This window comes from Sturnus vulgaris, chromosome 24, assembly GCF_052056855.1.
Source record: "Sturnus vulgaris isolate bStuVul1 chromosome 24, bStuVul1.hap1, whole genome shotgun sequence".
Taxonomy (NCBI): Eukaryota; Metazoa; Chordata; class Aves; order Passeriformes; family Sturnidae; genus Sturnus; species Sturnus vulgaris.
The window spans coordinates 2,860,513-2,875,927 of record NC_142266.1 but is presented as its reverse complement, the minus strand read 5'-3'; positions in this window follow the sequence as shown (position 1 = coordinate 2,875,927).

Sequence of the window (15,415 nt, the reverse complement as noted above, 5' to 3'; positions counted from 1 at the left end):
AGAGCTCTGAGTCACCTGCTGAGGATGTCAATGATGGAGTCACACTGTCTCAAGAGGTCAAACCCACTGCACCAGTGTTTGGTAATTCTGGTATTACTTTGGATTTTTAAAGGCTCCAGGAACAGCTGGACAGTGTCTGCTTCGATCTGCTCTGAAAAGCCAACCTACATGACTCAGAAACCTGCAGGGCAGAGGGCTCTTTGTATTCGGTGAGATTGTTAAACCCTGAACAAAGACCCTTGAATGCTTCTCCTGGTCCCATTGACAGGGCAAGGAAATGTGGAAAGGACCTCATGTGGAACAGAGGGAACCATCACAGCACAGTCCAGCTGATTCCCTGACACTGCATTCGAGCCCTCAGAAGGGAAGGTGAGAGCAGGACCATGCTGGAACTGATGCCTTAAGATTTCAGCTTTTATTTTTATATTTTTATTAATTTTTATTTTTTAGATCCTGCACTACATTAGTGTAGAACTCTGAACTCCACACAGAGTGTTAGTTAAACCTTCACATTTTGGTCAAAACAATCTTTCTTCAAGGCCTGAGATCCAAGGGCACCCTCTGCTTCAGGCCCCAAAAAGTATAAACAGAAGTGAATCAAGGATGGGGGACTGAACTGGGGGTAAATGACTTCATTACCTGAAACTATAATTGGAGAATTAACCCCTAACATGCAAAGAGATCAAACTTATATCTGTCTGAAAAACTCAATCATCCCTTTTGGGTGTAGCCCCTTGGGGAGGCTTTGTCTGCCCTAAATGTACCTGAAAGCCCTTCATGAAATATATCCACTTTTATATTTTTAATTTTGTCTGGCCTCTGTTTCTAGGTAAGCCCCATTCAAGGCATGGGTTCCATCAGCACAGAGCTGTGTCACCAGGGTCACCTGTGCTCCCACAGGGAGTGGGAGAATTGTGTCAGGAAGGTCTGGAATCAAGGCAGGCTCTTACATGGAACAAAAGCCTCGAGCAGCATCTTTGCTCTCAGTCTCCTGGGTTTGCAAGACACAGAACAGTGCCCTGTCCTCTGGATCCAACTTAATGGGCTCAGGCAGAATTAACTGGGAACAGCATCCTGGGGATAATGAACAGGTGTCAGCCCAGACTCGGGGTCTTGTGTTGAGGGAGGATTATTTTATTATAATTAATATTCTTATTTCTTATATTGTTAATTACTGGCAGAAGCTCAGTGCTTTGGGGAACCTGCAGTAATGCTCCAGATGATCCTGCAGACTTGGAGAGCCTTGTCAGAGCTCATCAGGGTCTGCAGATGACTGGCTACTACACAGCAACCAGAGGTGAGTGGAAATATTACAGACACACAGGGAAATCTTCTTTCAGACTAATCCCCATGAATCATTTTGTTTGCATTCATGACCTCTTTTATATATGAGTATTTGGTAGAAAAACACTTCCTTCTAAATAAGCACTCATGAAAAACAAATATATCCTAATTACTCGTGCAAATATTCCCATTTGAGTATTTATGCAAATATACTTGCCCATGTGAGCTGCTATATCAAACTATTATGAATATGTATTTTCTTGAGAAAACACATAAGCTAAAAAAACCTTTTTTTCCAACTTCCCTAAAATTCACATCTTAAATATGACAACACTTTTGCTGTTAGCATTCAACAATGACTGAATTTTGTATTGATAAACCACAGGGGAAATTCTGATTATGTAAGAATATATCTGTTTAAATGATTGTGCAACTGCAAAGGGTTAACAGGGCCATGCCAGGGAAAGCTCATAGTATCTCTTAGCCAGAATTTGGTCTGGATTGTACAGCTAGAAACCTCTTCTGAAGAAATTCTTTTTCTTGTACAAGCCTGTTGGCATAGCTGAAATCCAGTGTACCATGGTGATCTCAGCCAAATGGCCCTGTCTGCCCTGGAAATGAGATTTTTGCCCTAGGTTGGCTTAAGCAGTTTCCTGACCCACTTCACATGAAACCTGTCCAGACCCTGTGGACTCCATGGAATCATTTAGGCTGGAAAAGACTGTTAAAATCACCGAGTTCAACCCTGAAATTAAGACTGCCAAGTCCCACAAAGCCACATTCCTGGGTTACACATCTGCCCATCTTTTCCATCCCTCCAGGGATGGTGGCACCACCACTGCCCTGGGCAGCCTGTGCCAGGGTTTGACCACCCTTTCCATGGAGAAATTTTCCTTAATATACAATCTAAACATCCCCTGATGCAACTTTAGTAGTTTCTTTTTATTCTATTCTTTTCCATCTGTGAGAAGAGACCAACCCCCACCTGGGTACAAGCTCTTTTCAGGGAACTGAAGGGAGAGAGCAGGTTCCTCCTCTGTGTCTCTCTGAAGATGGGTGCCACATTTGAAAATCTAAAATCAACTGGGACCTGCACAATGAGTCAGGAGTGCTGATACATGATGGGATTTATTCTGCTTTATTTATTCAACTATTCTTACATGGAGCTAGGAGAGTGAACTTCCACAGAAGACATCCTTTCCTATTCTCTTTTGGGTTTGGGTGGAAGATCAATGATACCTGTCGTATTTCCTAACCTCAAAAAAATCTGCTGTCATTTTTTAACCTTCTCCTCAGTGTTTTCTCATCTCTTCTTAGTACTGAGAGGTATCCACTGCACAACAGCTCCTCACGAAATGAACATGTTCCCATGAATAATGGCCATTTTTCAACTTCTGGATGAATTTTCTGACTGGAAAACAGTAGAAAATGGTCAAGTAACTGTTGTTTCAGTAATTTAAAGTGTTAATGAATGTCTGTTGGATCTGTAGCCAGGAGGAACACTGGTGGATACTCGCCTCCTGCAGATACAAACTTTCATGTGTGTAGGAATTTCACCCTTCTCCCTCGAGCCCCAAGCCCTGGAAGGTGGGATTATCCAGGGAAAGGTGAATCTCAGGGCTGGGCAGGGTGTGGAGAACAGGGCTGGGATACTGAGCACCACATCCATAGGGAAAGAGGCATGGAATGGTCTGGAGTGGCTCATTTTGTCCCCATCCCCTGTGACAAGGATGTTTTGGACTTTGACTTCTCTATGTAATGTGATCCATGTCACCAGGTCTGTTTTACCTGTTTTGAAGAGCTGAGTTTTGGGTCTGAGTCAATGCAGCTGAGACATCACCAGCTCCACTCTCTCCTCTGTTTTTCCCTCTCCTCTGTGGCAGATGGGAGAGGAGAATTGGAGGCACCAAATTTAAAGATCACCGGTTGAGGATAAGAACAATTTAGTGTAAACAGCAATGAGATAACAAAAATAACAGTGACAGCAACAATAGTAATGACAGAGGATACAAGAAAAGAAATAATTCACATGAAAATCCTCTCTGGGCTATAAACAATACCTGTGTCTCCCTTTGCATTTTCTTGCCTGGGAGGAGCCCATTCCCCTTGGAATTCTCCCTTCCCCTGCCCCTGGCAATGAGCTGAGGACAGAAGAACCTCAGGGTCCTGACGGTGCCTCCTCGCAGCTGCTGCAGAAATGAATCCTGTCCTGGACAGAACCAGCCCCGTGCCACAGGACCACGATGCTCTGGGAGAGCTGGAAGTGTTTAATGAGTCATTGAGCATGATGAGCTTATTCAGCACGACCTCTTCTTAGGGTACACACTTCTGCCATTTCTTTCATTGCTTCTGGCCCAGGAGAAAGATTCTGGTCCATTAACAAAGGAACCTTTGATCCCCACAAAGACCATGAAGGGACGGCATCAGTTTTGCCAGCAGCATTTCACTGTTTGACAGGAATTTCTGCAGGTGCTGTGCACAGAGACCCCTCTGCCAGAAACAACGGTGCAGTGAAATAAAATCTAGGTTTTCTTGGATAAACTCTAGTGCTGAGCAGGGCAGAAAGGAGTAACTATAAACCAGGTAACCTCAAAGTCTCAGTGCCTCTGCAGATGATGGCTGGGGCAAGAAACTCCTTCTGGAGCAGTCCTGACATCTCCGTGCCTGAAGCAGAGCTGGCATTTATAAACAAGCCTTGAGCTCTTCAGAGATGGCAGTTTCTGTGCTTGGTGAGGAACATATCAGAAGTAAAATCTTTGCTGAAAAATCAAGGTATCTTTCAGTAACCCTTGGAAATAAGTGACATTTTCAGGGAGGGTAAGTGCTGCCTCTTTTTCCACAAGATATTGCAGAAGTGCAGAAATCCCTCGCAAAGCACATGGTTTTCCCTCAACTGTGCATTGCCATTGGACTAAAATAAATTACATTATGTCAGGCTTTGAGGTATTCCTGTAAATGTGTCCTAAAGTCACTTTGTTACATTTCAGAGCACCTATTTTTCAGCTAATTCATAAAACTCCACGCTGCAGTGGGTTTGTGTCTGATTCCTATCTTGGTGTTATTTGAATCACCCCGAGCAGATTTTTGTTCCTGACAAGGGAGTGTCATTTCCACCCCTCACTGAGATAAGAATGAACACGAGAAGTTCCCTGTGTAAAAAGAAAGGGGAACACCGGAGGTTTGAAGGGGAACATACACAAAGAAATCTAAATTGCTCCCTGCAAACCAAACTCCTCATCTTTGTTACCCCTTAAAAGAGCAAAACAATGACTGGGCCAGACTCGATGAATATAAAACAATGCTTTAATAGTGAGAAACTTATTTAAAAGTTTTACAACATCATAGTCTGCAAAAAGCTAATGGCTGTGGTCGTTGGACAATTCTCTCAGGCACAGGGTGGGATTGTTGGGGTGTCCTGCACAGGGACAGGAGTTGGACTCAACAATCCTGATGGTCCCTTCCAACTCAGCCTATTCTGTGATTTCCATGTGCTAAAGTCTGAAAAATTACATCTGTGAAATTAAATGTAAATCTGTAAAAATGTAAATCTGTAACAGTAAATCCTGGAAGCTTGAAGAGATTGGGAAAATAAGAAAAGCAGATGAAGACTTGGCATAACAAAACATTGGAAATCAAATGGTAACATTTTTGTGTGTTTTGCAGTGCCTATGCATTGTGTGGGCTAAAGTCAATATTCGTTCCCATTTTCCAGTAATTACTGGATAAAGCTTCTCCAATGGCACTGTTCACATCCTCAGTTTCAAATGTCATATTTTCTAAACTGAAGACATTTTCCTGCAATTCACATCCTAAATTTTCCAAGCTTACACTCCTCCATTGCTATCTTGAAAATAAGCAGCAAATGATGGATCACCTTTTTTTTTTAACTATGCAGTAGTTTCAAATATTTTGATATTTCTGTGGTTTGAGGAATCGTTGACTATGAGTAAGATCATAGCCTTTAAAATGAAATCATCATTTTGTCAATGGAAAAGATAATCAATACATTGCTGAGCACAAGGTTCTGCTGCCTCTGTGTCAGGCACACAGACATTTTTCCAAAAACCTGCTGAAAATCCCTGATCTGCAGGAAGTCTTGTTGGGAGCAATGCCAGCATTTCCCCACCTCCATCTCCTCCTCCTTGCAGCCAAAACCTACATAGAGGAAAACAAACTGCAGATGCTTCTTAAGGAAACATCCAAGGTGTCTTCCTGACTGCCCTGGAGCCTTTCCAACAAAACCCAAGTGACAAATAATGTCCCCTGTGGTGGAACCTGCCTGGTTGGTCACTGACCAGGGGCAGTGGAGCCACATTCCTTGGGACAATTTGTCCTGCAGTGATGGAGCTGTGTGTCCATGGCATGGCTGTGCCCAGGACTCAAAGGGAAAACTGGAATAGGAAGTGAAAAAAATATTTTCGTAAAGAGACATCACAATGAAGGGGTGAATTTCTCATTCAAGGATTTTTTACGGTCTGGGTGTTTGGCAGAGAATCCAAGAAAATCTTACAATAGACGGGGAAAACCAGCATTGTGATCTCCCCAGTTTCCAGCAGCACAATTGTCAGTCATTTCCCACCTTGCACTCAGGTCTGGGACAATGACAGAAGGTTCTCTTGTCTCCAGTGACAGGAGTGCCTTGTCCCCAACACCTTCACAGGGACCCCATGGAGCTTCTCCTCCATGCCTTGAAACACTGGCACGTACTTGCACTTGGGTGAGGTGGCACCTTATGGCTTCCCTCACTCCCAGACATAATGAAGATGTCACCTACTGTCCCTCTGTTCCCCCCTCAGTCACACTCACAGGGACTGGCTTCTCTCTTCCTTTGTCTTGCTTTTAATTTACTGAAGCTGGCATTAATTTCACTCACACCAGCTCAATACAAATACAGTTCCACCAGCTGTGATGGGTTTGATTTAGATATACAGCAAGGCAAAGGGTATCAGGGTCTGGTTGTCTCCTTAACTGCTGTTTTTTTCTTTCTTCATTTTTAATTGTCTCTCACTCATTAAGAAAGAAGAAGGAAATCTTGTCATTCCATCTGGCCAAAATTAATCCAAACTCCAGCCCCCTCCAGTTTCCCCGTTTTCAGGCAGTGCTGGAGGAATGGACCTCTGCCCATGCTCCAATAACACACCAGCTCTGCTGTGGAGCACAGGTCAGAAATTGGAAATTGGAAGCCCATCAGGTGCATTCCTGGAGTGAACACCTTGTCTTTTCCTGGCAGCAGTGGTGCCCAGAGCCCTGGCCAAGGAGCCTGGCACAGGTCAGCCCTGCCTTGTCTGCCTGCACGAGCCAGTCCAAGGGGAATTTGGGGCTGAGGGAAGGTGTTGATCAGCCTTGGAGGTTCAGGTTATCCTGCACAGCACATCCTTGCCTTGGATGAAGCACAGCGAGCCCCTGGCCACACAAGCCCCTGTGGTGATGTGGGAGCCCACACCAGGCCCTGTGGGCAGCACAGCCCTGCAGAACCCCACGGGGGACACTTTGTCTCCTGTGCACCCGTGTGCCACACCTGGCCCTGAGCCATGGGCACACTGGCAGTGATCCATGGGCACACTGGTACTGACCCCTGTGCCATGCCTGGCACATGCACTTGGCCATGCACTTGTGCTGGGGCAGAGCCTGGCGCAAGCTCAGGCATCAGCCTTGCTAAGCTCAGCCCCTGCTCCCGCAGTTGCTCCCTCCCCCGCCAGTGTCCCTCCTGTCCCCGCTCCAGGAGCGCGTTCCTGCAGATTGCTTTGCGGTAATTAGCGCATCGCTGGGGCTGCGAGTGCAGAGCGGGGAAGTGGAACAGGAGGAGAAGCTAACGAGGTCAGAAGACAGCATGTGGCATCCCCGTGAGGAGAGGGAAGAGGATTCAAAACCTGCTGCAATCAAAGATGCACCTGCCTGGGATGAATCCCCGGGGCCAGGAGAGCAAAAGGAGAGGGAGAGGATTTCATTCTGCACCATACGGCAGCGAGTCTTTCTCTCCCGTTTGTTTCAGAGACTAATTAGGTCAATGTTGCCCTTGTAGATTCAGCCTGGAAACCTGAGGTCTGCCTGCACTGCAGATTGCAGGTCCTGGCAGGCAGGAAGGGAAGGGCTGGACCTCAGGATGGGGGCAGCTGCTTCTGGGTGTGTATGGGGCTCTCAGTCCCCTTGTACTTGCTTGATTTGAGATGCTTTCAACCCCAAATAACATCCCTGCTTCCTCACCCCCACACGGGCAGATTGACTGAGAGGTAAAGCAGATCTGGCTTCCAACCCACATTGCAGCCATTCACAAGGGCACCTAACCCTGCTGTTCCCACCTGGATGCCAGCCCTGAGGGAGCACAGAGCCTGCTTTAGCCACAGCCTCATTCACCTGCTCCCTGTTTCTTTAATACCACAGATATTCTGGGAAACTTCTTAGAGATCATCCCCAGAAACCTGAATTTTGGGAGCATTTTGCTTCTGTGTTTGCTCTTAGCGATGGAATGCTGAACTGAACAGTACAACAGTGTGTCAAGGAAGGCAGCAAAACCAGGACAGGCCAGAAAGGATCAGCATGGAAGAGAGAGCAAAAAGATCCATCACTTCTCACCACACTGATCCCAGTCAAAGGTGCTTGCTCTGGAAGCCAGAAGCAAGATTTCTTCCTGTGGACACACACATTTAGAGAGCTGGGGAATTCCAGCTTGGCAATTCCTTTCAGGCCTGGATTTCTCCTGACTCTCAGCTCCATTCCCAGGCTGACAAGCTGACTGCAGCTTCAGTTAGGGAGGAGTCTCCCAGGGTGACAACACGGTGACAAACAGAGTGGAATTCATAATAAAGATTAACACCTGGTGTCTTTCCCATGGGACATCTGGACTTGCTGTCCCAGGGGATGTTTGTCCCAATCGTCCAATGAGCTCCTGTCCTGTCCTGGCTGCACTAACACACTTTAAATCCGGGCTGTCTGTACAATAAATTGGCCTTTTTCCCCCAAAGAGCTCCGTGTGTGTTGCTGTCTTTTCTCTCTCTTTGCAGCGCAGTGACCACAAAGGTCTTGCTCATGTGGTTCTTCAGAACACAGACTCTGCTGGTGTCTCATGTTTCCAGGAACTTTAACAAGAAATCTTACACACTCCTGGCCCAGGCTGTGCCCTTGTTGTTGTGTTCCAGGTGCCAGCCACAGCTGGGTTACCCCATCCCGGGAGGTGTCACACTCTGCACAGCTCAGGGACTTCTGGGCCAGACTCACTCCTGCATTTAGCTGGGCCACAGCCTAGGACAGGGATGGAAGAGAACAACACATCAAGAGCCACAGATTTCACACTCTGCAGCTGCAAGCTGGGAGCCCAGGTCTCCTCTGTGCTGCTGCAGTGTGGAGTTCACTCCTCCACAACTGCTGCCCTCTGCCAGGGCAGCTGAGGTGGGATTTCCAGGGATGGTTCATATCTCCAGGTAAAGCTGAGATCTCCAGGGATAGTTCATATCTCCAGGTAAACAGACACACATGGCAGCAGCATAGCAGAGTAGTTATTGAGATGAAGCTATCACCAAGCTCCCTGGAGCATTGCCTGGCACAGTGAGCCTGAGGGAGGGGGAGATTCCCATCTCTGCTGGTTCAAGCTCATGTGCTCACATGGGGCCCATTTCATGTACACCCTCCTGCCCAGTCCAGGACTCAGGCTGAGATCCAAGCCTCCCAGCTAACCACCTCTCCATTTCACAAGCCCTGAAACTCCTCCAGGGCACAGACTCAGGACTCCAATACAGTTGTTTCAAATCTCATCCACTCAGCCATGCTGCTTTTCTTCTGGTGATGGTTTGTTTAGCCTGTCCCTAGCAAGTGACCCATGAGGAGCCTGGCAGTGTTTATGCTACCACTGATTGGCAAATAGCTGTGTGACCTGCTGGGAAAATCCCAGTCAAGTCCTTGTCTGGCTGCTGACCCGTGTAAACATCAAGAATGTTGTGGCTGCAGTGATGCAGGTCTGGGGTCAGGGGATTAAGCTACAGGGAGGGAGTGCTGCTCTGCTGCTCAGTGACAGCATCTGCACAGAGGTTTGGTGCCTCACACTGACAGGCACCACCTTCCCTGCTCTGCCTAACCCAGCTCTCCCAGCCCACAGTACCCGTCTGCTTGATCTGCTCTCCTCATGGGTCTGGGAAACCAGCAAGGGGTGCAAAGAAAACAAAACAGAGGTCAGAGAAGAAGCAGAGAGAGAAAACACACACAAAGGAACAAGGGTTTCTAGATGCCAGGTGTGGGACCTCAGTGCTTTTCATAGATGCCACTTTGAAAGGAATCCAAAGGGAAGAGGGCATTTCCCACCCCCAGTGCCTGTCCCACAGCAGCTCCAGTCACTGGATCAAAGGTGAGCATGGTGGGGTCACTGGGGCAGTGCAAAAGCAGCACGAGCTGGTGTGATGGACTCTGTGTGGCAATCCTGCTGTCCCTGCACAGCTGAGGCCACAAATGCTGACTCCACTCAGGGTTTCTGCTCAGGTCTCTTGAACAACTTCCAACAAGTTTTCAGCCATGCCTCTGGCTGTGCCTTCCATCCTTTGCATGCTTGGAAGCAATTATTCCAGCCAAGTGGAATTTGTGGTTATTCATAGAGCCCAGGCAAAAACTGGAGCTGCACATGTGAACTGACAGCTCTCAGAGGGGATGCTGCACCAGGGACACAAAAAGAAACAGCATCTGCTCCTCCTGTGCCTGCTCCAGTTATTCCACATGAGAGGCACAGGGGGAAGGAGAGCAGTTCCTCTGTTTGCCAGCAGAAAGGTGAATGGGGCACGTGAAGGACCAGGGTGACCCAAATTCCATGGATGCTGAGCAGGAGGAAAGGGACAGCAGGTAAAGTCCTGGGCCATGGCAGGGTGCACTCTTCAGGATCCACTGGATCTTTGTTGGATCCAGTGAGGCTGTGGTGTCCCTGCTGGGCTCCATCCCCTTGTGCAGAGGGTGATGGTGTCTGGTGGTACATCCAAAGACAGTTTGATAACACTGAACTTAAACCTACCCAAGAGAGGTGATGGGGTGGTTTATGCTTATCTGTATTTCTGCAGTTACATCAAATGGGAGAAAGGAACACAAAACATGGGCTTATCAGCTGAAATAGATGTCTGCCTGAGAAATTTCCTCACTTCTACATGATGGTGCCAGCAATTGCAGGGGGAGCCAGGTGCTGTGACACAGCTGCTCCTGGCATGGTGCCTCAAAGAGGATGGATTACTGGGTGACATTAATAAAAGATAGTTGTCCTGAAAGAGTTTTGTCTCTATCTCCAGGCTCCATACAAAGAGAACTCTCCCTTCCCAGGCAGTGTGTAACCACTTGTGTCCTTAACAGGGCTGGGAACAGCACACACTGTCCTGTGCCACACACAGGTTGTGCTGCCCTGGGTCCTTTGTCTTCTCACCTCAACTTCCAAGCCCTCCCCATATCCAGGGGATAATTAATAACACATGTTTTCCTTCATCTTCATTGTAAACTGATAACCCACCAGTGTCTCTTACAGTGGAAACCCATCCTTCACCTGCCCCAAGGGCTTATCTGATACCTGCTGCTCACCTTGGCTCAGCACAGGACCTGCCAGCAGGAGATGGTTTCCTGGATTTTGCTGATCTGGGTCACTCATAAATTTAAATTCGAGTTAAAAGCTGTCAGCTGTTCTGCGTGATAAATACATACACATGAGATTTGCTTCAGTTCAAGAGAAAGTAGCAATTTCTTTGACTAAAAGTTGCTTGGAAAAACTGTGGTTTACAGAAATTAGTCTTGCAACACTCCCAGCTTGGAGACCTGCTTTCTGCCCTGGTATCGCGTCGCTTTGTTATTCACCTCAGCACTCCGGAGTTAATTGCAGAGCTCACACTTTCTCTTGGCTCGTTCGCTTCCTGCTGTTTCATGATTCATTACTTGTAAATGAGTCCCTGCGGTTCCCACAAAGCTGATTCCCAGCCTCACAAAACCCTCAGATCTGTCCTTAGGCTGAGCTTTCGCTGTTCACGCCTGTGCCTGCTGCTGGGGAAACTGTCGCCGAGTTACAGGTACGAGCTGCCATTTAAAGAATAATTTCATCTTCTTGAAAAAAAGACTTTTTTCTTTCTTTTTTTTTTTTTTTTTTTTTGAGGTCCCAAAGTTTCTGTTGACTTCGGGGCTGTGAAGTGAGCTCCCTGCTGGGCAACAGCTCCAGGGCAGAGCCTCGAGCCGGCTCCAGACAGGGAGATGGGAGTCAGAAATAAAGAGTGCAAATTCACCATGATTCACTATCAGTCCACTCGTGTCCAGTGTGGATCCTGGGCCACAACTGCTCCCCCAAACCAAAACACCACCAGTGCCCAGGGACAACTGGATCCTGCCTCTGGGAAGAGGAATTTAATCATCACCTCTGAACTAGAGCAGTGACTGTTGTCACCTGAGATGGACAGACAATAACCAGTCCAGAGCAGAAAAACGGATTTTGTTGCAGATTGCAACAAACCCCCTAAATTTCAGAGTGTTTCTCCTGGAACAGATGAAGCATCTGCTGCAGTGCACAGGGAGAGTTCTGTCACCCAGGGCAGCAGAGCAGACTGGGATGAGCAGGACATTAAGAACTGGCTTCTTGTGGCCAGTCACCGTGCTCTGAGTGGGAAAAGCCTCACCAGGATTTGTGTGATTTATGGACATCAGGACAGGCACAGCCTCTTCCATGTGCCCCAAACTGAACTCCTGTCTTGGAGACCCCTGTGGGTGTGGGCAGGTCCCTGGACCCTGCAGCTCCTGATCTCCAGGGCTCAATCAATCCCTTGATCCAGTCCAGGACCTGATCCCCTTTTGCTATGGCAAGGGCTGCAATCAGGGTGAACCCTTCCATCTGTCACATGGCTGGTGCACTCTTCTCCTCAGAATACCAGAGTTTAACTTTCTGGAGAATCACAGAATCCCAGACTGGTTTGGGTTGGAAGGGACCTTAAAGCTCAGCCCATCCCACCCCTGCCATGGCAGGGACACCTCCCACTGTCCCAGAGTGCTCCAACCCCAATGTCCAGCCTGGCCTTGGGCACTGCCAGGGATCTCACAGGGAAGAATTTCTCTCCAATATCCCTCTGTAACTGTGAAGCCATTCCTCTGTGTCCTGTCACTCCATGCCTGTGTCCAAAGTCCCTCTCTGTGAAGAATGAGGCAGTCACAGTGAGGAGCACACAATTGTTAACACTTGGAGAGATGATACACAAGGCACAAACCAACCCAAACCAAAGCAGGACTCCTTGGATTATCTTCCCAGGCCCACCTCAGACTTCACAGAGGTCAAGTTTGAGGTACCAATAAGGAGAAAATCACCTTGTGAAAGGTTCTCACAAGCAAATAGACTCCACAGAGAGCACGAGGCAGGTCCAGCACGGGGAGGGCACCAGCCAGGCACTGGGAGATGAAGGCAGGATGGTACCTGCCCAAGGAAGATGAGAATTGAGCCGTGGAAGCATTTAGGAAACAGCCACGTCCTTCCAGAAGAGTCTTCTCCATTTCAGGGCGGGTATTGAGCAGGGATTTTGGGTGTCTACAGCCCTCAGGACAGCCCTCATGGGTGGTGTTGGCTCACCCATCAATCCCCAGCCTGGAGTCACTCAGCACAATGGCTGTACATGTAGACACTCACACGTCCCAGCCTTGGTACCTACATTTTTGCTAAAACTTGTCCAATTTGTCTGTTGTCTGACCCCAGGCTGGGGCTCTGAGCTGCAGCAGCACAGGGGCTGTAAATGCTGGCTGGCAGGAGAGCAGCCATCGTGCCAGGGTGCCAACAGCCACCACGGATGTGACTGCAGGGACCACAGGCCCCTCTGAGACTTCCTGGAAATAAACAACAAACAACAATAAACAACAAAAAAACCCCTCTCTTATACGTTTTAGTTAATTTTTCTAACCAATTAAAACGAAAAAGTTCCCTAAACTATATTTTTAGTGCTTTTTCTTAAAATTATTCAAGCCTACTCTAAACTAAAAACCCAAAAAAACCCAAAAGCCCACACCTGTAACCCACCAAACCTAGCCTAAACCACATTTCCCAACACCAAAAAACAAAAAAACCCTAAGTAAACCAAACTACAACCCACAAAAGACTCTTCTAAATCTGTCATCTCTTCAAAACAACAAAAAATTTTACTATTTAATATTATTCATTTTTATACTAAAAAGTACTTTACTTATTAAATACACAATTTTTTTCCCACTTCTCTCCAAAAAAATATTTTACCCCAAACCAATTTAAAAAACCCTACTTAAATAAAAAAAAAATTCAAACATTTCCTCCCAAATTTTCCCTAAACAAAAACAAATATTTATTGGCACCAATGTGGACTAATGACCAGCAACGAGTGGAGGTTAAGGATCAGCGAGAAGCTTGCAATGCAACCTGAGAGGCATTTGGGGCATCTTCCTTCTTCCTGGGGGGACATTTTAAAACAAAATTTTAAATTGTTTTAAATAAAACTCTGCCTAACAGAGGGGTATGCACGGCTTTGCTAGTGAGTACCATGGAATGGATCATTGAATTCCTCCTGCACTGGGTGGGTGGTGCAGCCCTTTGCACTCACAGCCAGCTCCTGCTCCTGGACAAACTTTCCCCCTCTGGAATGAGTCGCAGGCAGCAGGCTGGCATGGCAGGAATCTTCATCTCTGGAGCCCTTCTCCTTTGTAGTCAGACAATGACAATGATTTCATTTTTGTTTCGCTTTCTTCCTTGTCACCAACATTTCTTTTGTCCCTTTCTTTCTTTACAAATGTTAATTTCCGTCTTTGTCTCGGCTGTAGCTGTTTAAGTGCATTGTTTTTTGCCAACTGAAATGAAATCCTCCTCGATAGACAGATCTGAGAAAATTAACATCATGCTGCAATTTGGAGCAAGCACAGCTGCAGCAGCTGCTCAGCTGAAGAGAAAGAGGCACAAGAACAACAGGAATTAAAAGCACCTCGGACCCAGAAGAGCTCTGGGGCCATACTCTGCCTGTGCTCATCAGCAAGGCATTCCTTTATGATTTGAAGCCAGTAAAAATGCCCTAGAGCTGGGCAGGGTTTTCTGTTCCTGCTGGGGCAAGAAGAGGACTGGGAACACTGGGCCACTCACCTGTCTGTGCCAGGACAGGCCATGGACTCCCCTTGGAGTCCTCATCCAAATGTGTGCAGGAGGGGGAAGTGACCACAAAGAGTTAGAACAGCTTCACTGAGGGCAAACTGGGGCTTACAAAAAGGCTGGAGAGAGACTTTGCCCAAGGGCCTGGAGGGACAGGACAAGGGGAAGAGGCTCCACACTGCCAGAGGGCAGGGTTAGATGGGATATTGGGAAGGAATTGTTCCCTGGCAGAGTTGTGAGGCCCTGGCACAGGGTGCCCAGAGCAGCTGTGGCTGCCCCTGGATCCCTGGAAGTGTCCCAGGCCAGGCTGGATGGGGCTGGGAGCACCTGGGACAGTGGGAAGTGTCCATGGAATGAGATGAGCTTTAAGGTCCATTTCAACCCAAGCTGTTCTGATTCTGTGATTCTATGAAAACAGAGCTGCCTCCTTGTCCCAACACTATCCCATCACCTTATTCCCATTCACACCAATTTAAATAAGACCAGAATGGGTCCCAAAGGGTTAGAGATAATCACACCAAGTTTTTGGTTTAAAATGTTGTGGTTCAGAAACTCAAATTTAACAGGAGTGCTTTTATTACCTTCCAGCTGCATTACATCTTACATCTCCAATGTGCACAAATGCACTGAGCAGAGGTGGAAATCTCTCTGGGTATTGTATGATTTTGAGAACAAAAGCTGAACATCTTCCTAGACCACCAAGACAAATGCCAGAATCAGAGCTAATGAACAGCACAAGCAGCTGCAGCTGCAGAACCAGGACATGAAGGAAAAAAGACTTTTCAGCACTTCTGCTTCCAAAGTGAACTTTCTTACTTGAGCTGAGCAAAACAGCACTCAAAGAAAGGCTGGCAAAAAGGATACTGATCCCTCAAGTTTCCAGCAGCCACCACTCCAGGGATTTTGGAGGAGGTTAATGGCATTTAGTTATTCACAGGACTGAGTCCAAGCGAACTGGAAAGCTCCAGCTCTGGGAAGCTGACTGATAATGTTGTGGTAACCAGCAGAATGCCTCAATTAATTCCTCAATTAAATCCTCAATCAACTTAT